This window comes from Triturus cristatus, chromosome 4_1 (assembly GCF_964204655.1).
Source record: "Triturus cristatus chromosome 4_1, aTriCri1.1, whole genome shotgun sequence".
NCBI classification, from domain to species: domain Eukaryota; kingdom Metazoa; phylum Chordata; class Amphibia; order Caudata; family Salamandridae; genus Triturus; species Triturus cristatus.
The window spans coordinates 38,018,567-38,041,172 of NC_140585.1; the positions used below are offsets into that span (position 1 = coordinate 38,018,567).

The following is a 22,606-nucleotide window of genomic DNA, read 5'->3' on the forward strand; positions in this document are numbered from 1 at the left end:
GTCGATCTTAAAAAAAAAACAAGGCAGAGCAAAAGGCACACCACTGCCTCGGAGAAAGGCAGCGCCATTTTCGGATTCGGGGGCGTGTTTTGCTGTTGTCTCCTCCCTGAGACTTTTCGCAAAAAACACGCCCCCCGATCCGAAAAGGACGGGGCCTGATTGGAGTGACGGGACCTCTTCTCCAATGGCTGGCCAGCATTTACGAGGCCAGCCAATGGAGAACAGGGCAGAAGAGGGGCGGGTTCAAGCCCCTCTTCTCCCAAGTCATTAAATCTCCGGACTTCCGGTCTGCCGACCGGATGGTCCCGAGACCTAATAAAAAGGTATAAAAATTTAGGGAGGATCACCATTTTTATAAGGGACACCCGTACGGCCATGGACAGTGGAAGGGCGATCCACTGAGTAATGCAATTCGTGATGTGTTCCAGTGCACATCCATAGTTTGTTCTCATTAACTCCACACGATCTGCTAATATAAAGATACCTAAATATTTAACACCGGTATCACACCATTTGAGTGGATAGTCTGTATCAAAGGGGGAAACAGCGCTAGTCAAAGGAAATATCAGTGACTTGGACTTGGAGTTTATACGAATACCAGAATAACCTCTGAATTTGATAAATTCCCGCAGTAGGGAGTCAAGATTGTGGTGCGGGTCCTTAACATACAAAGTGACATCATCCGCATATAGCGAAATGAGAATAGGTCGTAACAAGCACTGAAGGCCCAGATGACTGTAATGTTGTCGAATTTTCGCTGCTAGGGGTTCCATGATTAAGGCAAACAGGAGGGAGACAGCGGACACCCCTGTCGTGTACCGCGGGATAAAGAAAAGAAGGAGGAGGTATGACCGTTAACTAAGACCCTAGCAGTGGGGGCAGTGTACAGTAAGCGGATTCACGAAATGAAACCTACTGGTAGGCCCATATTCTGCAGGATGGTGAAGAGGTAGTCCTATTCCACAGAATCAAAGGCCTTGGAGGAGTCTAGGAACACTGCTGCCAAATGCAGTCTCGGGTCAACCTCCTGTAAAATAGAAAACAGCGTTCTGAGATTATGGGACGTGGCTATTCCTGGGATAAACCCAGACTGGTCTGGGAGCACCAGCTTATCCATAAGAAGACGCAGGCGATTGGCTAGTAACTTGGCCAGAATTTTGGTGTCCGTATTGATAAGAGAGAGCGGCCTGTAAGATTCGCATTGATCTGCCGGCTTACCAGGTTTTAATAACGACGTGATCAATGCTTTCCTCATCGTGGCAGGCAGGGCCAGCGCCTTCTGGGCCTCAAGAAAAAGCTCCTTCAGAACGGGGAGTAAATGATCTATATAGGCTTTGTAAAAATCAATGGGCAGTCCGTCTGAGCCTGGAGCCTTTCCTGACGGCATTTGCATTACGGCCTCGCATATTTCATCATCCTCAAAGGGTGCCGCTAGGAATGCACCCTGAAAGTCCCCCAGCCAGCTGAGAGCTATATCTTGCAAGAAGGGAGCAAAATCTGGAGGTGAAGAGCGTTGCGAGCAGTACAAGTCTTTGTAATATTTAACAAAGACGTGGAGTATGCTGAGGCTGTCTCTATGTCTATTTCCGTCGCCGTCCACCACATCCAACACATAATTAGAGAACCGAGGCTGTTTAATGGTATTCGCCAAAGCCCGCCCAGGCCTCTCACCCTCCCCATATCTACAGGCGGTAAAGTATTTACCTCGAAACTTCACCTCCCAAGACGCAGTATCAACATAATCAGTAAGTTTATCACGAAGGGTGGCCCGCTGAGTGGTGGAGTGAACACCCCACATATTAATCTCCAGTTACTTTATCTCCAGTTCCTAACGACGCAGTCTATTTTTTATTTTTTATTTATTTATGCTTTTTGTCATTTCCTTACAGAAAAAAAGGGAGAAACAAAACATCAATAACAGTATACAGTCTCTCCAATTAACAGTATACAGTCTCTTAAAACGTGGCATTGGCATAGTATACACATGACTCTCGCATAAGGTAGATAACTCATAGTGCATTAGGGTACCTTAACCAGGACGTTCGAAGCTACAGCCAGCACCCACACAGAAGAGCAATGTAAAGTGAACACAGGCAGGCAAGCGGACTACCCACTGAGAGGGGCCTCAAAGAGCGGTACTGCTTAACAAATATGATGTGAGCGGAGCCCAAATATCCCGTGGCTTAGACTGGGCGGGCAGCTCCTCCACATAACATGTGAGCTGATCCCGGCTATAGGTCAGGTCCTGTAGCCATAGCTTAGTGGTGGGCACCACCCTGCCGCCCCAGCACATGGAAATCCTACGTTTAGCTAAGAGCAGCGCTATAGAGACAAATTTCTTATTGTACGGTTTCACCTTGGCATCAACACCCAGCACACACACCTTAGGGCCCCATTCGACCACCTCATCCACCATTAGACCAATAACTCTTGTGACGGAGCTCCAGTATGCAGCTATTTTGGGACATGTCCACGCTAAATGGTAAAAGTCACCCCCGGGGCATCACAGCGCTTGCAAGTATCAGCTGATTGCAGCCCGTAATGGTGCAGTTGCGACGGCGTGTAGTAGAGCTGGTGCGGGTATTTATAGTGTACCAACCGCAGATTCCCATTGGGTGTCAAGCGACCAGTCAGGCGACAACAGCCCAGTCAGTTTCAGAGAGAGGCTCCGGCAGCACCGCATTCCACCTGGTCAGTGCAGCCGTCTCATCCTGGGGTACCTCCCCCTGAGAAGTAGTATACAGCTGGGTGACCAGCCGGGCTCTAGATTTAGTGGTGTAAATCAATTGCAGCGCCTCCAGTGTCGGGGGCTCCAACGGATAGGTAGGATAAAGATCTCGCATCGCAGCCCGCAATCTAGCATAAGCAAAGAGATGCATAGGAGAAGCGCTGCCTTGGGCCCCTATATTTTCTGATGGGATGAATCGGCCATTCGGGAACCATCCCCCATCGTGGTCAGCCCCATATCCGTAAGGGTGCGTCGCATACCGGCCTCACCAGTGACCGAAAGATCCGAGGCGCATATAACGGCAATTTATGCGCTCGCTGACCCAATTCACGCCAGGCCCTCGCCGTGACTTGCACCGTATCAACTTCCCCTTTCTCAAACACCGTATAGTTATTCACCAGCTTCGCCTTGAGAGGCAGCGGGCACACCGCGCCAGCCTCCACTGCGACGTGCGGAATATAAGCCGGAGCCTGTTGCCAATAATAGGCATAGTGCGCCTGCGCACAAAGGTAGTACAGACGGAAGTCAGGCGCAGAAAAGCCACCTTGATCATATGGGAGGGTCAGAGTCTCCCACCGAAGACGGGGTTTTTTACCTCCCCAGGCTAACGTAACCATAATGGAACAAAGCCTGTCAAAAATGTGTCTTGGTAGGCGCACCGGGATGTTCAGAAAAAGATACAAAAAGCGCGGGAGCACCACCATTTTCATCAGCGCTATCCGATCTGCAAACGAGAGCAGCAATTTAACCCATCTGTTCACCTGGTCCTCAAGGCACGAAATGGCCGTGCCGAAGTTAGCACGTATGAGGGCCTGCAGGTCCCTACAGAGCCAAAAGCCTAAATATTTTACCGTCTCCGAGCACCACGCTAAGGGATAGTCTACGTCAAAGGGCCGCGTGCTCTCCGTAAGCGGCAGTATGGTTGACTTGGATCAATTAATGCCCAGGCCGGAGAAGCGTTCAAAGCGAACATATTCACGGATGAGCTGCGCAAGAAACCTCTCCGGCTCCCGGACATACAATACCATGTCATCCGCATACATGGAGACTGCAAGCGGACGTTGCAAAAATCGCAAAGCCGTCTGGGCATGTCGCTGACGTAAGATACAAGCCAGGGGCTCCAGTACCAGGGCAAATAACAGTGGCGATAGTGGGCACCCCTGTCGTTTACCCCGCTGGATGGGGATTACTTCAGATATCTGACCATTAATCTGAACCCGGGCCTCCGGATTAGAATATAGTAATTTAATTCAATTCGTGAAAGCAAAGGGAACCCCCATGCGATGCAGGACCATGAGCATATATGACCAGGAGATGGAATCGAACGCTTTCGCAGCGTCTAGAAGAACTGCCACCGCCGGCAGTTTGGTTTCCAGAACGTGCATAACCACAAAAATCGTCCGTAAATTATGCGACGTGGAACGGGTGGGAACAAAGCCCGACTGATCCGGAAGGACCATATCAGGAAGAAGTAATTGCAGTCGGGTGGCTAACACTTTTGCCAGGATTTTAATATCAGTGTTAATGAGAGATAACGGGCGGTAGGACTCACAGCATTCCGGAGGCTTCCCTGGTTTTAAAAGTGCTACCATCAGCGCTTCCCGCATGGTGGGCGGCAAGCACTGAGCCTCACACGCCTCCTCATATAGTTGCAAAAGTCACGGAGCTAACTGGTCTACATATTCTTTATAGAATTCAGCCGGCAATCCGTCAGTGCCCGCAGCCTTTCCATTTGGCAATGCTGCTATAGCATCACGCACTTCACCCAGTGTAAGCGAGTGCATGAGAAAATCTTGCTGCCTACGCGACAGCCATACCAAAGCAACGTCCTCAAGATAGTGCTCAAGGTCAGCTGCGTCAGCTACGGGTTTGTGAGCATATGCTTCCGCATAATAATCTGTGAAGGCACGCAGAATATCGGGCGTATCATAATAGGTGCCCTCAGCAGTGGTAATCGACTGAACCATATGCGCTCTCTTCTGGGGCTCCAGTATACGACTGGCTAACACTCGGCCCGGCCGGCCGCCCTCCCCATAATAGCGCGCTTTACAACGCCGCGACAAGTGGTTTATCTCCTGGTCAGCAGTTTTATTATAGTCTACTATTTTACCCTTGATGAGCGCCAACGTTCCGGGGTTGGCTCGGCCCTCAAACTCACGCTCTAGAGCACCGAGTTCCTTTTCCAGCACAGTCATGGTGCGGCGCAATGACTTTAAGACCCCGGCCTGAAGACTAATACATTTCCCTCATATGGTTATTTTAAAAGCTTCCCATAACAATTCCATAGTCAGGACCGACCCTGAATTGAACGCAAAATACTCAGAGATAGCCTCCCGCATCCCCTCCTTAAATACCGGATCTAACAATGAAGTCGACTGTAACCTCCACTGGAAAGGCGGGGGGGTGCAAGACGGCAATGCCATGGCCAGTACCACCGGCGAATGATCCGACAGTGTCTGGGGCAGGTGCTTCACCAAGGTGGTCCAGGTACAGACCTCCGGCGTTCCCAGCCAGTAGTCTAAGCGGGACCAGGATTGCCGCGCATACGAGTGGCATGTACCCTCTTTGTCACACGGGTGCCTAAGGCGCCAGATGTCCGTAAGATTTAAGGACCTCATCCCATCCCGGACAGCTCCGGCAGCCCGCCGGGCGGCCAAAGCCGTCGCGGACCTCCGATCCAGCACAGGATCTAAGACCACATTAAGGTCCCCCCCACAGATAATCGCCGCAGGCGGCAACTGGTAGATTTTACTCCATACAGTATCAATAAAGGCGGGATCGTCCACATTAGGGCTGTACAAATTCACAATGGTCAGTTTAGTGTTATATAGTCTACCCTGCACTATTATAAAGCGGCCCTCAGTATCCTCCTCCACATGCGTTGGGACAAACGGAACACCCTTTTTAACAAGGATCATCACTCCCTGCGCATATGACGAGTATGAGGCGGCCAGCCGCACCCCCGCCCACCTACTGGCAGTTCGGGAGACATTTTGACTTGTGAGGTGCGTCTCTTGCAATAGCGCAATTTGGATACAATGTCGATCCAAATAGGCTAGTACCTGTCTCACTTTTTTGGCATTGTTAAGACCCCGCACATTCCAGCTAATCCAGGAAATATTAGACCGTTGCATATCTGTCAAACTCACAGTCCCTAGTTATGCAATCCGAAAGCCATGAGGCGCAACACCCCATGCGCGTTATACTATACCAGCCAACACCAATACCATACCATATAGATCCCCAACCACCCCATCCACCCACAGCAGCAGTAAACACACCCTGCCAATAAACCCCTCCAGAAACAGAATAGAAACAAAACACCCTTCTGTTTACGGCCCACTGAGGGCATGATACAAAGAAAATCAACGCCTCTAGAAGAGCGCTCAATGAAACCCCTTCAACCAACATAACCTTTTGGGGTAATCCCATAGTGTGGGTCACTGGTAGCCCTTCGGCCCCCCGCAGAACCAGGGTGGGCCGAGATATGTAGATTCAGGCTAATCAGTACATAATGGTCCACAAGTGATAGCGGCTGATACCCCACCCCAGCGATACGACAGTAACTCGTGCCGCCCACCGCCCGGAACCAAGCCTCCCGCCGCTCTAACATCTATCCAGGAACAGGTTCCCTCCAGCAAAGGATGGCATTCTATAGATGGCCAACTAAATGCATACTCTAACCCAAAAACATATATCAATCATTCTCCTCATCCAGAAGAGATGGGTAGCATAGGACCATTTAACAGTGATATTGAGCTCTAATAGCGCCTCCCAGACTCAGTCTTCTGTGTCAGAGTTCACAGCTCGTGCAAGCGATGCTTCCTGACGGTCAAGACGCCGAAGATATTGAAGTGCATCTTTTGGCGTCAGGAAAATATGCGCCGTCCCGTTGTGCTGGATGCGTAGACGCGCTGGGTAGAGCATGGCATATGGGATCTTGAGGGTTTGCAATTTTTTCTTCACCGTTTGGAATTCTCGGCGAGCTTGTTGCACTGCGACCGTGAAATCCGGGAAAAGCTCTATCCTCATACCCTGATATTCCAGTCGTCCCTTTTCCCAGGCCAACCTGAGAGCAGTGTCCCTGTCTCTATAATTTAACAGTCTGGCGATTAAAGGGCGCGGTGGAGCACCCGGGACCGGCCGAGCAACCAGGGAGCGGTGAGCCCGCTCAACTATGAGCACCTTCGAGAAGTGCTCTGCTCCCAGTAGGGTTATGAGCATCGTTTCGACATACGTTTCCATGGAACCAGTGTTGGTACTCTCCGCGACCCCAGTAATGCGAAGATTATTCCTGCGGGAGCGGGCTTCAATGTCCTCGTTCTTGGCCCTAACCACCTCTAATATTTTTTCCATGCTAGCACAGGATGCACTAACCGCCTCCACTCGGTCCTCCGTTGTTGAAATGCGTTGCTCCGCCTCCGCAATCTGCGAGTCGTGCTTCGCAATTTTCGAGGCCATGGTGTCCATGCGCATATTAATGTGGTCGATCTTGGCGTCAATAGTGTGCAGACTCTGTTGCATGCTGAGCATCAGGCGCTCCAATTTCGTGGTTGCGCCTGCTTCCAAGTCGGGGTCAGAGTCAGAAACAGCAGGTGTGGTGGCTTTAGTATGTTTTTTGGCCTCAAATGGCAGCCTGGTTTGTTGTTTGTCTGCCTTGCCCATTCTGATCGGCTGTTAATGATCAAGCTCGTGACCGGAGGCACCACCCAGGGCAGCAAAAGGCAGTGGTGCAGCCCACCGCAGGATGACTCCAGCGCAAACCGATACCAACCAGCTCCCAAACTGCACTACGCCACGTAAATATAGTCAATGGCGCGATACAGACCCCCAGCCAGCCTGACAGCAAGAAAACCAAGGCTCACTACACAGCAGTTTCCCTATAGCCAAGGTCACCACCATGCAGCAGCCACCAGTCCGATGCAGCCCCAGGCAATTGGATTAGAGAGGAGAGCTGTTCTGCGCGCCAGCCTGGGGCACGATCACCGCTGTACAAGAGAGGGCACCACCGGAGAGTTGACAGCCCTGGGCAACAACGTTCAGACAGCCAGGGCAGCCAGGCATCAAAGGGTCGCCCCGGGGGCGGTCTCAGCAACAGCAGCGCACCACACACGCTGCAATGGAGGACCACAACCAGCCGTCGCAGTGCAAGCCCAGTCGTGAGGCAGAGGCAGAAGCAGGCTAGCACTGGGAGCGAGCCGCCATCCCGGCCGTGCGCGGCCTAGCACGCCGAGAACAGGAATCCGCCGCCACCAGTCAGCCAACGGCCGCCACGCAACAGACGCGGCCCCACCAGGCTTCCGCGCTCGTGTGCGCCAGCGGCCTCAAGCAGTTCCCCAGGGGCTGTCAAGATCAGCAAATGTCCGCCAGGGCCTCTGCACCGCCCTCCGCTGCACCCCGTGCCACCTCACCTCAGGCCCCAGGTCCGCCGCCCGTGAATCAGCACTGCAGGACTGCGCCGCATCCTCCGGGGTCCGAGGCAGAAGCCGGCCCTCCGATGCCTTCCCTCTCCGTCCGATGAGCCGACGGGCTGCGGCTGAGGTCATCCGCGGCGGGGAGCAGCCGCAGCCCCCACCTCCAGCACCGAAGGGCTCCGCAGGCCACCACCAGGACGTGGCAACCACTCCACAGCAACCGTCGGCGATGCGGGGAGCTGTCCGAGCTCAGGGAGCCGCCATTTTACCGCAGGCAAGGCCAGCAGGCCCAGGTGAGCGGACGCCCGATAGAAGTGGTCTGGGCCCCCAGGTAAGCCGCCAACACAGTCCACGATGCTCTTGAAACCGATATCGCCTTAGTTCGATCACGTATGGTGCATGATGAGTCGGATAGTTGACGGATGATTATCTCGGCCAGCAGAGCTGCACTAAGGTGCGGCCATTTTGCTCCGGGCTCGCCAGCGCCCCCCTAACGACGCAGTCTATTTCTAATGTCGCGAAGCACTCCAAAACTTTTTGAAATACACACATCCCTGACCGTGACCTTGAAGGCCTCCCAGAATATGCCCATGTCATCAACAGTGCCCTTATTTCTAGCCAAGAAATCAGCCATCTCCTCCCCCAGCTCAGCTTGAAACACCGCATCGTGGAGAGCCTCAGGAATGAGTCTCCAACAACGAGGAGTGGCAAAAGAGTTCGGGGATAGCAATTCAAGGTATACCGGTGCATGGTCCGAGTGTGTACGGGCCAAATGTACTACACTTCGAATCCAAGGTGTCATTCCTCGAAAACAGATCCAGTACTCCAGCCGGGACCATGTGGAGTGACCCGCTGTATAGAAGGTGCCCTCCTTAGTAGCGGAATGTACAAACCGCCACATATCCACAAGCCCATGGTCATGGAATAGTCCTGCCAAAGTCTCTCGAGCATTGGTATAGTGATGGGGAGGGGATTAGAATGATCCATGGAGGGGCAGAGAGCAGTGTTGAAATCCCCACCCCATATGATATGCGTGGAGCCTATTTTTATTATTTGACCCCAGAGAGCAGTAAAATAGTCAGAATCATCCGTGTTAGGACCATAACTACAAACAAGCATAACAGACTGCGTAGCCAGCGTACCCCAGAGGATACAGCTACGTCCAGCGGACTCACTATAGGTTCTCCCCACAATGAATGGTGTATTTTTCTTTATGAGTATGAGTGTGCCACGGGAGTATGTGGAGTAGGACGAATAAACGCTTGCAGAAGCCCATTTAGTACCAAAGAAGGGAGGGCGCTTAGGATCAATGTGCGTTTCCTGGAGCATGGCTATCTGGATGTGATGCCTATCGAGGTACGCTAATATCTGCCGGTGCTTGCGGGGGTCACTAAGCCCCCTGATGTTCCATGTAAGCAGTCGGAGGCAAGAAGAGTCGGCATGCGTCATCTGTGCGGGCATGTCAAGGAAATGTGGTGATGCTGTGAGTGTCGCGGAAATACATGGTCAAATGTGAAGACCAAATTCTGTGCAGCTGTATGTGTCCAACAAACGTGGAAACAGGTAAAACAAATTCCAACCCATACCCTTCTTCCTGCAGCAAAACACTGAAGTAGAAAATCCCTATAGGGATACAGAACCACCCTTCCCACCCCCACCCACAACGGCACCCCAAACGTGCCGGCATAGCATAGCCCACCCAAAAAGGTAAACAATGGCCGGCGATCCCATACGACCGACTGCGGCCAGCATGATGATGGCATAACGTGACAAAAAACAACACAAAAGTAGAGCCAACAACAAAGGGGATTTCCCATAGGAGGGCACCAGGGGACAGTACTCCCTTCCTGGGCCTAACTCTAACCACAACACAGTCCCTGGGTGTCAGCCCAGGGCCGGAAAGAGTGGCGCTTGAAGGGAAGGGTGCTTGGCAAAGTGGCTATTCATTCATCTCCAAAGCCTACAGCAGGCAATGCAAACATACCAGCTGGGCCTCAGTTAAGAGAAGGGTGCCCAAGGGTACTTATCTGGACAAATGTCTGTTCAAGGGCGGCGGGCCGCAGAATGGTAAAAGAATAAACAGAAAGACGGTGCCAAAGCAGAATCCCAGTTATTAACAATGGCCCCCCAAACAGTAAACACGAATTGTAGAACACTGAGCAATACATGTTAGGAGGCAGCACAACACAGAATCAACCAAGCGGTTGAGAAGAAGATCTGGATGAGCCACCTTGCTGGGGGAGCGCCTCGAGATAGTTTTCAGGAAGTCCTCGACCTGCTGTGGATTAGTGCAGAAGACATGCTTCCCGTTGTGTGTAATCTGGAGCCGTGCAGGGTATTAAAGAGCATATTCAATCTGAGCATTCCGAAGTTTTTGCTTAACGGCAATGAACTTCCGGCGCGCCTCCTGCACCGACAGGGTGAAGTCTGGATATATTGTGAAAGCATTACCTTCAAACTGCAGCGGTTTCAGTTCAGGTGCTTTCTGTAATGTCACATCACGATCTCGGTAGTTGAGGAGGCGAGCGATGATGGGACGAGGAGCATCCCGGGGGGGGGGGGGGGGGGTCGTGGGCCCAGGGAGCAGTGCGTCCACTCAACCACCAAGTGCTGCGAAAAGGAGTCCTCACCAAAGACGCTCTTTAGAAGACGTTCAATGTAAATCTCCATGCGTCCTGTATTTGTGCTATCGGGAATGCCTAGGATGCGAACATTGTTGCGGCGGCTCCTGGCTTCGATGTCCTCGTTCTTAGCCGCAATAACTTTGAGGAGTTTATCCATCTGAGCAACCTGAGATTGCATCCGAGTAAAGACGTCTTCATTCTCCGAGATGCGTCTTTCCGCCTCTTATCTGCCCATCATGCTTGTTGACCTTGTGCACCAAGAAGTCAAGCCTAGTGTTCATGGTATCCATTCTCCCTGATAGGTCAGTCAGGCTATGTTGAACTGCCAGGAGCAGTGTTTTAACATCAGCCTCCAAGGAGGGCGGAGGGGGTTGCGTGGGATCCATAGTGTCAGGCTCTGCCCCGGCGGAAGTGGACCGCGTCGCCGTTTTTTTTGCCTCAAAGTTCAGACGAGGCTGGCGTCCATCAGGCTTCCCCATCCCAGCCAACAGCCATGTCTGCAGCCCCACAGCGTGCAGGGAGCCACCGGGATGCACAGGATAATGAGGTGACGAAGCCGTACAGAGATCCGACAGCTGGAGTCAGTCACTAAGCATGAGATCCGATCTGAGCCAACAGGGCAGTAATAAGGTGTCCGTAAAGTAACTCAGCCCACAGTCACATGTCGACGCAGACCACCCCCCCAGCAGAGCCTGCAAGGGGGACCAGGGTCAGTCAGACAGACACCGGACACGATGGATGGGCCCTCCGGGTGCAGCGTGACAATAAAAGATACTAGGAGCAGTAGTGTAGATGAGGATCAGCTGCCAAAGCTCCAATGGGGCACACATCAGGACAGTGCCAGCAGCGTGACCAGCAGGAACAACAAAACAAAGCCCCACAAAGGCCCCAGCCCAATGTGCAGCAACCACCGTGAAAGACCATGGGGGGAGGGGCCACAGGATCCACGCCAGCAGACCACAGGGAACCAGATCAGTGCAGGGAGTGTTGTCAGGCAAACGGGCCACAGGAGTCACAATGTGGGGGGTATTGTAAACAGTGTCAAATGCCCCCAATCTTAGCGCCGCAAAACACCGCCCAACACCCAAAGGGCCGCCCACGTCGCGCCTTCGCGGCACAGAAGACAATGGCACAGAAGGCAACGGCCGGTACGGCAGGGGGACAATAGAGACAGGCATATTGATGAGCCACAGCCGTAAGCCGATCGGAGCGGAACAGGGGAGCAAGGTGCTCCGCCGTCTGCCGGCCCCCCAGCCCCTCCGCAGACGAGTGACCGAGCGGCAGACTCCAATGCTGCGATGATCAGCAGGCTTCGAATACGGAGCCGCAGGGCGCAGCGCGGGTCCGCCAACAGTGAAGAGGCCCCCCTCGGAGCAGGTCCGCAAGCCGGTATGGCGGGAAACGGGTGGAGAAGAGGCGCGCTCTGGACTACTGCCACTCCGGCGTCCGGGGTGAAGGCAGGTCTCAGCATGCGGGGAGAGCAGCAGCAGAATGAGAGGCAGCAGCGACAGGCAGGAAACCGCAGGGCCGCGGCCCAGACCCACCACCGGTAATAAGGCCTACCTCGATCCTCGCGTAGTGAGCACAGAGACGGGCACCAGGAGACAGATCAGAGGAGCCCTGCCGACAACTCCACCTCCGCCCCGAGATCCGCAATTTCTGGCCCAGTGGTAGCAGAGCAGGTAAGCAGCAGCTAGAGAGAACCGTGCATGACACCACAGCAGTGCAAATGAGGATAAACTACGGATATGTTCACCAAGCTTCCTGAGCCTCACAGGTATGCGGCCATCTTGGATGTGCGCCATCTAGCGCCCCCTCACAGATAGAAATCCATGCCCTAGAGATGCTTTTATCATCATGCAACTGATAAAAGGAGTACCACTCAGTCAGGGAATAGCAGAGCTTCTTAGGCAAAGCCCTTGAGGTAGATCGGTGTGTTATTTTGATGTGGTACAAATCACAGGTCGAGCTTATACTACTAATAAAATAGAATACGCATTACATCTGCTGGTGGGTCTTGAGGGCACTGCTGGTTTCTGTGGTAAGGCCAAAGTGCTATCTTCAAAGTTTGGCCCCAGTCCAGCCTTGCACAAGACTGATTTGATTTGATTAAAAAATGTATAAAGCGCACGCATGCCCGTAGGCGTCATGGCGCTAATGTAAACAGAAACTACCGGAGAGTGTCTTGGCTGTGTCTAAATGGATGAGAACATCCAGGTTTTTACCTCTTTCCTGAAAGCTAGGATAGAGGGAATGTTTTTATTGAGGTTGGGAGCAGATTCCAGGTTCGTGCTGCATGCAGCAGAAAACTTCTCCCTCCCCACCTAACCTGTTTGAATCTTGGAGTCTGGATTAGTGTTGCTTGGCTAGAGCGAAGATTCCGGGAAGGCACATATAGTTTTAAGTGAGTTTTAAGAAACTGAGGTCCAATCCCCTGTAGTGCCTTGAAAGCCAGGCAGACTGACTTGAACTTTATTCTTTTATCTATTGGGAGCCAGTGTAATGATCGTAGCTTATGTGTTATCGGCTCGTACCTGGGAATATCCAGAATCAATCTTGCTGCTGCGTTCTGCAGACGTTGTAATTTGGCTAAATGTTGAGCCTGCATCACTGCATACAGGGCATTTCCGTAGTCCAGCCTCGATAAGGCCAGAGCTGTCACTACCGTTTTACGAGAGTCAAATGGAATGTAAGGCAGGAGCTTCCTAATCATTTTCAGAATGTACCATATTGTTGATGCCAATTTGTTGGACTGAGCTTCAAACGTTAATTTATTGTCTAAAGTAAAGCCTAGATTCTTCACTTTATTTACTGGTTGTGGGGAGTGGCCTAGGTTGGATGGCCACCATTCAGGAGACCAGGTGTCGATACCGGTGCCCAGCAGCATAACTTCACTTTTGTCTCCATTTAACTTTAGACAATTGTTCTGCATCCATTGGGCAACTTGACTCATGCAATTATGACATTTTTGTGCTGTTCCGCTGATATCATTGTTTTCAATTGACACCACTATTTGGGTGTAATCCGTATATGAGACAGGTGTAAAACCACAGTTCCTGATGATAGCAGCGAGAGGCTTGACATATAGATTAAAAAGAGTGGGGCTAAGGGAGGATCCTTGGGGCACACCGCAGGGCTGAAAGGTCGTGATTTTGCTTCAGCAAGTTCTACCGTGAATGTTCTGTTAGATAGATATGAAGAAATCAGAGATCGGGCCGGTGCGTCCACTCCAGCTTCCTCTAGATGCGAGAGCAGTATAGAAGGATTCACCGTATCGAAGGCCGCCGAGAGATCTAATAAAATCAAGGCGGTCTTCCCTCCTGCTTCAAGGATCATCCTTATTTCTTCGACTGCTGAGATAAGTGCTGTTTCTGTCCCATGTCCTTCTCGAAAGCCAAATTGCGAGTGGTCTAGGGCGAGCGAGTCTGAGATGTATAAGGAGAGTTGTTTATTCAGAAGTTTCTCAAGCACTTTAGCCGCGAAAGGAATTCTTGCAATGGGTCTATAATTTGCAGGAGTCTGTGGGTCCAGATTTGGTTTTTTTAGAAGAGGTAATACAGAAGTGGTTTTCCATGTATCAGGGAAGTGGCTGGATTGAACTACATGAGAGAAAAGGATGAATAGTTGTTCACTCGCTAACTCCGAGAAAAGATGCATGACCTTCGGGGGGCATGGATCTGTTAGGCTCCCAGATTTAGTCATTTTAATTGTATGAAGAATTTGTTCTGTAGATGGTGGGACAAATTGAAAACGGGGAGCCCGTTCTGATGTGGGTGTCGTGACTTTATGTAACTGTTTAGGGGAAACCTTATCGGACGATATAAAAGACTCGTACACTGTAGACACTTTGTCTACAAAGACATCTTCGACTAAACCAGCGGTGGCCTTAACAAATAACCGATCCACAAATTACACCTACCTTGGTTTATAAAAGTGCATAAATTCCCAATTCCCTTAGACATTTGGGGAATATGAAAAACATGCACCCCGGTTGTCAAAGTGTGAAAAAGCCAAAGAAAGCAGGAGCTAGAACCTATCCATGCAAACTGTCCTTTTTGAGCAAGATTGGCACCTCCCCCCTCCCTTTACACCAAGTACCACCTGCAGCTATCTTAGTTTTGAGATGTAGCCGAAACGTTCCTACTATTTGCACTTGGATCCGGTGTGTTGGCCCAGACTGCCAAGATCTCTCCGACGGTGAAAGAAGTGCATTTGAAGTTTAACATCACAAGCGAAGAGCGATGACGTTTGCAAAGAGGCACTGCACTGTTAGACAGCTACAGCATGCAACACGATCAGAAGGAGGAGTTTTTCTATACTAGGAAGACGCTTAGTAACAGGACAAACAATGACCTAGAAGCACAGAAGAAAAGGGAAGCGTGGCAGAGGAAGAGTGGAAGGCTGATAAATAAGGCAGGGGCGCGAGCCAGAGGAGAGCAGCAGGGAGAAACAGGAAGGAGGAGCAAGAGGGGAAAGGACCTCGGTGCCGACGGATTGCGAGGGAGGGAGAGGGGTGCCAGGCAGAGAATGGGGACAGAAGTGAAAGAAGAACAGCCAAGTCGGAAAGTGAAAGGCGAGGACGTCTAAAAACGCTGCGTGCGAGGCAGTTGGGGCCGGGCTACAGGGCAGGGAGAGGGAGTAAAGAACAGCTGTGACAGATCAGGATGGGGTGATGCAGGAGAGGGCAGAGAGATGAAGAACAAGTAGGTCTGCATTTCTTACAATGTATAATAAAAACGTACCGCAAGTATTGCCACACAGATGAAAGAGTAGTTTTCAAACGCGTCAGCCAGCGACTAAGGGGTGAACGCGTGAACGCATGCGCGCGCTTCCATGACACACTCGCACGAGTCGGCGGTCTCCTCGATAAACAAGGGAAGGGACAGAAGATGTGCACGCGGGAACTACCTTTACTGGCGGCAAAAAAAAAAGTGCCCAGTGTTTCGCGCCGCCAGTAAAGCATCTAATCCCCGCGTGCACATCTTTTGTCTTGTTTGTCTCCCCGCGTGCACGCTGGAATCTTATCGATTCCAAAAGTCCTCTGCATGGCAGAGCAGCGCATGCGCTACTTTATGGCAGGCCGAGACTTAAAAAGGGTACAGAATAACGGGGGCAACGATGGGAACCGAAGGAGAAGGGCACAGAGTCACGGGGGTAACGATGGGAACAGAAGGAAAAAAGGGTACAGGAGAAAATACAGGCACATGGGAAAGACAGACAACAGCAGTCACAGACACCAAAAAACAATAAGGGCAATACAATGAATGACACCGACAATAGGACAGACCTGAGGCCTACCACTGGCCACCAGGGATGAAGCGCTGGTGGTAGCCTGCGGGTGGAGGAGGGTCTCAACTTTCCTCAGCAGCGTCAGCTGGGGCAGGGTCAGGACGCACAAGCGGTGCTGTGCGGAGGGGGAGCGACCTACCTAACAAGCTAGGGAAACCTTTTTCGCTGATCGATAATCTTTGTCTGTTGTATGGTTTCTTTTTATGCAAATGAGTTCACCATAGAGGATATTTCTTATCAGACTCAGTGGATGCTGACTACCTGCATGCAGTATAGTATTGCCTGCGGTTGGCGTTCTGTATAGTTTAGTCAAAAGATTATTCTCCTCCACATAGACTTCCAAATCTAAGTATAGTACTCGTGTCGCTTATTTCACCAGTAAACATTAAATTCAAACCATTCATATTCAAAATTTCAATATAGGCTTCAGCCTCTGCCCTTGTCCCTTTCCAAATTATGAATAAATCATCTATATCTCTGGCCCAAAGGGCAACCTTTGTCATCCATTCCTCATGGTGGTCCGTCCAGGCCACACGCTTCTCCCAACAGCCCACAAAATGATTTGCATAGCTGGGGGCGAAGCACGTGCCCATGGCGATCCCACGTTTCTGTTGGTATAATTGTCCAGCAAAGGTGAAAATATTATTGATCAAACAGAATTTTGTCATTTCTAAAAGCATTAGATTATGGTCTCTAAATTTAAGCGGTCTTTTATCCAAAAACCATTTTACTGCTTCCAATCCCTTTTCATGATTAAATAATGTATACAAGCTTGTGATGTCAAGAGTGATAAGTAGCATCTCTTCTTCCCACTCAATCCCATCTGTTATTCTAATGAAATCCTGAGTATCCTTCACATAAGAGCTAAGCTCTTTTACAAATGGAGATAAGAAGGAATAAATGTAAATGGATGTATTTTCCAATGGACTACTTTATGAGGCCACTATAGGTCGTACAGGGGGGGATTCATAATTTCTTTATAGATTTTTGGAAGGTGATAAAAAATGGCAAGTGCAGGATATTCACAATACAAGAACAGGTATTCATCTTGGTCTAGCACGCCACTATCCGTCCAAGTTCTTAAATGTTTGTGGAAACTCTCAATACATTTCTCGTAATTCACTCTCTTTATGGGAGAATACCAATTTGTGTCCTGCAATTGTCTCAGTGCTTCCGCATAGTATTGATCTTTCTTTAGTAGGACAATATTCCCACCCTTGCTGGAGGGTTTTATGACGAGAGTCTCATTTTTTTTAAGTCTTGTTTTGCCTTCCATTGTTTTGACGGGATTTTATAGTTCCTTTGATGTGTCTTCGCATTGTCTAGAGCCTTAAGATCTTGAATAGTTGCCTCATGGAACACATCTATGGCATCATGTGGCATTTGTGGCATGAAAAGTGATTTAGCTTGCATATTGCTCATGCCATTCTGTTGTACAACTCCTGTTCCAGTAAAGCAGTCTGCAATAATGTCATCAGTGTCAGGAGATTGCGATTCACCCAATGCTTGTAAAGTAAGCAGTGCTTCGAGATCATGGCCGGTCAGAATGTCTGTCTGTGCTTCGGTTATTGGACGACAAAGTGGCATATTCCTTGGATGTAAAAGATGTACTTTTTTTAGCTTTAATTTCCATATGAATTTGAACAGGTCGATTCGAGTTTGAGTGTAGTTATATTCAGCTGTAGGACAAAAGGTCAGGCCAAGCTTCAGCACCTGCATCTCATTATTGTTCAAGATCCTGTCCGACAGATTAATGATGGTTTTCTCTTCTCTTACCTCATCTTTTCTTGCTCCTTCTCACTCGAGGAGTAAAAGATTCGCTTCTATCCTTTTTTGTCCCTTGTTTTTCGTTTCGATCTGGGGGATTGGTTCTTGGGGGTGGTCGCTGTCAGCTTTCTCTTATCAGCTGTTATTCCTGAAAATAAGTTGGTTCCTTAGGTTTCTTCTGGCCATCGCCTGTTGAGGTTGTCGATTGTTCACCTTCTGAGGTTTCAATCTCAGATTCTGAGGTGTCTGGTTGCGTTTGTCAGCTATATATTTTATATATATATATATATATATATATATATATACACACACATACACACACACACAAAGGACGGATCCATATTTGGGGGACTAAGATAGATTCCCCAATACACTTCTCTCCCCCCTCCTCACCTTCGACACATACATACCCTTATTCCCATCTTAGCACATACACATGTGAGCTTGTCTCCAGATCACAGTCATAGGTAGACAATGCTTAGTAATAGGACATGAACATCCTACATGCTTGAATATTTCTCAGGCCCCTCTTTTCATGTGCAACTGGCTTTTAGTGGGTATTTTACCAGAGATTAGAAATTGCATAAATTGAGATTGCCAGTCCCCAGGTGGGTACATTACCCTAGACTGATGTTGTATGACCATGGGCATTTGTCCGATATTGCCCTCCACATTAAATTTTGCAGTTTATATACGGCACTAGTGGCCATGACATTTATTATTTTTCTGTAAGTCTGGCTTTGTACCCTCTCCCCGCTCCTGTGGGCATCAAGCCGCTGGCATTTACGAACGTATTGATGTGTATTTTTTAGTGTAATGATCTATTTTAATCCTTGTCACCGTTCATTGGCATTGCCAGGGGTTCATTGTATACAATACCGCTCCACGCAGAGGTATTTTGGAGCCTTCCTTCGTGTACACTATCGTTTCATATCATGTATCCCTCCATAATTATGTATTCCATAATGATTACGGAGAAATAGGACGGACACCAATCATTATTTTTGCTAAATTAATTGGGGCACCTACCTATCTTGTACATAACGATGACAGAGTATTTTCTCTATGTTTATGATTAACAATATAGTAGTGCTGTTAAATAGCAGTGTGGAGTTTGGACAATAGCAATGCATACTCAGTATTACCATGGGGATACACATGCGCATTTGTATTTACTTTTGTATGTAGAACTTTATTTATTGCATGGAGTTGCACGAATGTCTCATATCCATAGTATGTCCTCACTTTCCATTAACCAAGAATTGTATTTACTCAAGGGGATGGCACACAGGTTTCTCACTTGACAAAGGCTCCGCCGAAACGCGTCGTCGTTTCTGTGCACAATAAATCCATTGTGCTGTCCTCAGATGTGCCGCTGTTTTTTTTCGGGATCTTCTCGGAATGACTGGTTTTACAAAGAATATATATATATATATATATATATATATATGTGTGTGTGTGTGTGTGTGTGTGTATGTGTGTGTTAGATAGAAATTAGGTATGTGGTTGATTGGGCTCAAGCCTTGGTCAAGCAGCAATCACCACTTCAGTCACCTCCTTGCAGATTTCAAGAAAGTGGATATCAATAGCTTGGGTGATGGAATTACCAGTGCAGTGCATGTGAGTGAGATTATAAGGGATTTGGGGGAGAAAAACGAACTTTATGACAAAATATCTCTACCAATCCTATTAAAATAGTGCAGAAGCAGCTTTCAACAAATAGGCCGCTTCACAATACGGTCAACTAGTTTCAGCCTCAAGGGCCACATGCTCCGGCTTTCTTCAGGACCTAGACAATAGATTGCTACTGCATTCTTAATTTATTGAAACGTGCTAATAGTTATCATTCAACAGGTTGTATTCAATGATAATACCTCGATACAAGCGGAGTGTTCTTCACACCTGTAAAAGATAAGCACACAGATCCTAGTTGTGAAATAATAAAACAGTTATAAATGCTCACCATAACTCATTCATCATCTATTGGCTATATGTATCCCAATACATTCTATTTATTGCACCGTCGTATCAAATCTTTAGCCGGTGCACTCATCTGTCTTGTATGAGATATAAACCTCACCTCACCCGGTAACAACTCCGGTATGGGAGACCCCGCCCTGTAAGGGAAGTGAAATAACGATTGAGGGGAGCACAAGACAAATTTCAATTCAATTACTATGCCCCTTCGTGAGTGTATCATATTTTGTAATCTTCTACTCGATAGTAGACACTTATCTCCAAAAGAACACACTTAAAAACACACCTTAAAAGATTTGGTTATCAATTTGGCGGTTCATTTCCACAAATCGCTATTTTGTCAAAGCAGACACCGCCTGCAAAAGTTCTTTACTTAATGAACACAACCATTTTTTGGTCAAATGTGTATATCAACGCAAAACAAAAAACAAGATAACATCACTGTATTCCTAAAAATTGCCTTGCGTTAGCATGCACGATACATTTAGATCTGTATTAGGTGCAACCAAATAGTGAGCTGCCTTTTAAATCTATATGGGCCTACACCACATTGCTATATATTCATGCCTGTGTTGTAAGAATGTTGTGAGTATAACCCAAATAGAAATATGTATGCAGGGTAAGCCTTTAGTTATTCACAGCAAAAAGGCTCTGTTTGTAAGAATGCTGGAGCAGGTCTTTAACGAGCGGGTCTCTACAGCCGCAGTAGCCGCTCTTTATTAGTTGGTAAAAATCAGGCCGTGCCTGTTTTATTTTTTCACAACTAGGATCTGTGTGCTTATCTTTTACAGGTGTGAAGAACACTCCGCTTATATATCGAGGTATTGTCATGCAAAAGGTTGCATTCGATGATAACTATTAGCACGTTTCAATAAATTAAGAATGCAGTAGCAATCTATTGTCTAGGTCCTGAAGACAGCTGGGGCATGATGCCCTTCAGGCTGAAACTAGTTGACCGTATTGTGAAGCGGCCTATTTGTTGAAAGCTGCTTCTGCACTATTTTAATAGGATTGGTAGAGATATTTTGTCATAAAGTTAGTTTTTCTCCCCCAAATCCCTTTTAATCTCACTCACATGCACTGCACTGGTAATTCCATCAACCAAGCTATTGATATCCACTTCCTTGAAATCTGCAAGGAGGAGACTGAAGTGGTCTCTCTTTTCTTTTGCTTGCACTTCCTCCTGCTGTCATTTCTGTGGCCTGGTCGTAATCTGATCCACATGACCTCCCTCTGTGATCTATAGGAGTGGTGGTAGGAAGGAAGGATATCCAAGTGATGACACGGACGTCTCTTGGTAGTTGATGGAAATCCTATCATTTCGTGAAGGCGGTTTTTCCTTATGGATTTATCTTTTTTTATTACACTTTGGATACTTGCTGGGTGTTTGTAATCCTGTGTGTTGTGATAACTTGGTTTCTGCTCCCTTTTCCTAGACCACCAGATTCTTTTGTAGTTGTTATCAGCTGTATTGGGGATTAAATCTATTGGTTGGTCGTTAAACTTTCCCTAGGACCCTTTCTCCTTTTGGAGGTGTTATGTATGTATACATCAATATAATCACACAATATCTCTGTGGGGACATGGGATTCCTATAATCACACACTATCTGGGTGGGGACCTGTGTATTCTATAATAACACACTATCTCTATGGAAACCTGGCATCTCTTTAATCACACACTATCTCTGTAGGGACCTGGATGTCCCTATTATCACACACTATCTCTGTGGGGACCTGTGTATCCCTATTATTACACACAATGTTTGTGGGGACTTGAACATTACTGTAATCACACACTATCTCTGTGGGGACCTGGCATCCCTATTATCACATACTATCTCTGTAGAAACCGGGCCATCAACATAATCACACACTATCTCTGTGGGGAGCATTCCTATAATCGCACACTCTCTCTGTGGGGACCTGAGCATCCCTGTAATCTCACATTATCTCTGTGGGGACCTGGGCATCCCTGTAATCTCACATTAAGTCGGGTTTGCGTTATATAAATCTACAAAAAAACAAAACAAACAAGAATAGCTGCGGTATAAAAACAAATGAAGGAGAGATTTGGAACACGAAGCGCGGTTGAGGGGGCAGTGACCTGCACGACAAAGACAGCTGGAATGAAAACGCACGGCACGTTGTGTTTAAATAGTAACCTAATCCACGAGGAATGCAGCTGCCACCCAGCGCGCCGCTGCTCGTTCACGAGAGCAAAACGCTGTGGGAGTAAACATTAAAAAAAGAAGGTGGGACATGCACCCGCCTTTAGCCATTTGCATGCTTTCACTAGTGAAAGACATACGCAAAAGCCAATCCTACCTGTGGGAGGAGTCAGACCCACATGGAAAAGTTTAGAGTACTTACAAGAAGCTTTGCAGAGCAGCGCATGCGCGCTGGCTCAGCCTCGAGCTAAAAAAGTGGTGTCCTTGGAAGACATAACCAGAGGTCTGGCATCCCGTGTGGAAGATGCGGAGGGCAGGGCTAGAAGAAATAACCTATGGTTTGTGGGGTTCCCTGAGGGGTGTGAAGGTGGCAACATGGAATGGTTCCTGACCCAGTGGCTCAGAGATTGGCTCCCTCCTGAGTCGTTGTCCCACTGCTTTGTTATCGAGAGGGCCCATAGGGCCTTGATGCAGAAGCCACCTCTGGGCGCCAAGCCACGGCCAGTCATCTCCAAGATCTTTAACAACCACGACAGGGACACGATTTTAAAGCAAGCCAGAGCTAAAGAACCGCTGACATGCTTCCAACCGAATCCTTAAATTTCCAGACTACACAAGGCTAGTCCAGCAGAAGCGA

At 48.8% G+C, this 22,606-nt stretch overlaps 1 protein-coding gene across 2 annotated transcripts in view; it reads right to left on the reverse strand.

Annotated features, from left to right (window-relative positions):
• Positions 1-22,606, reverse strand: part of LOC146839398 (equilibrative nucleobase transporter 1-like) — a 470,932-nt gene that overhangs the window by 439,064 nt on the left and 9,262 nt on the right. The gene's annotated exons all lie outside the window — the stretch shown is intronic.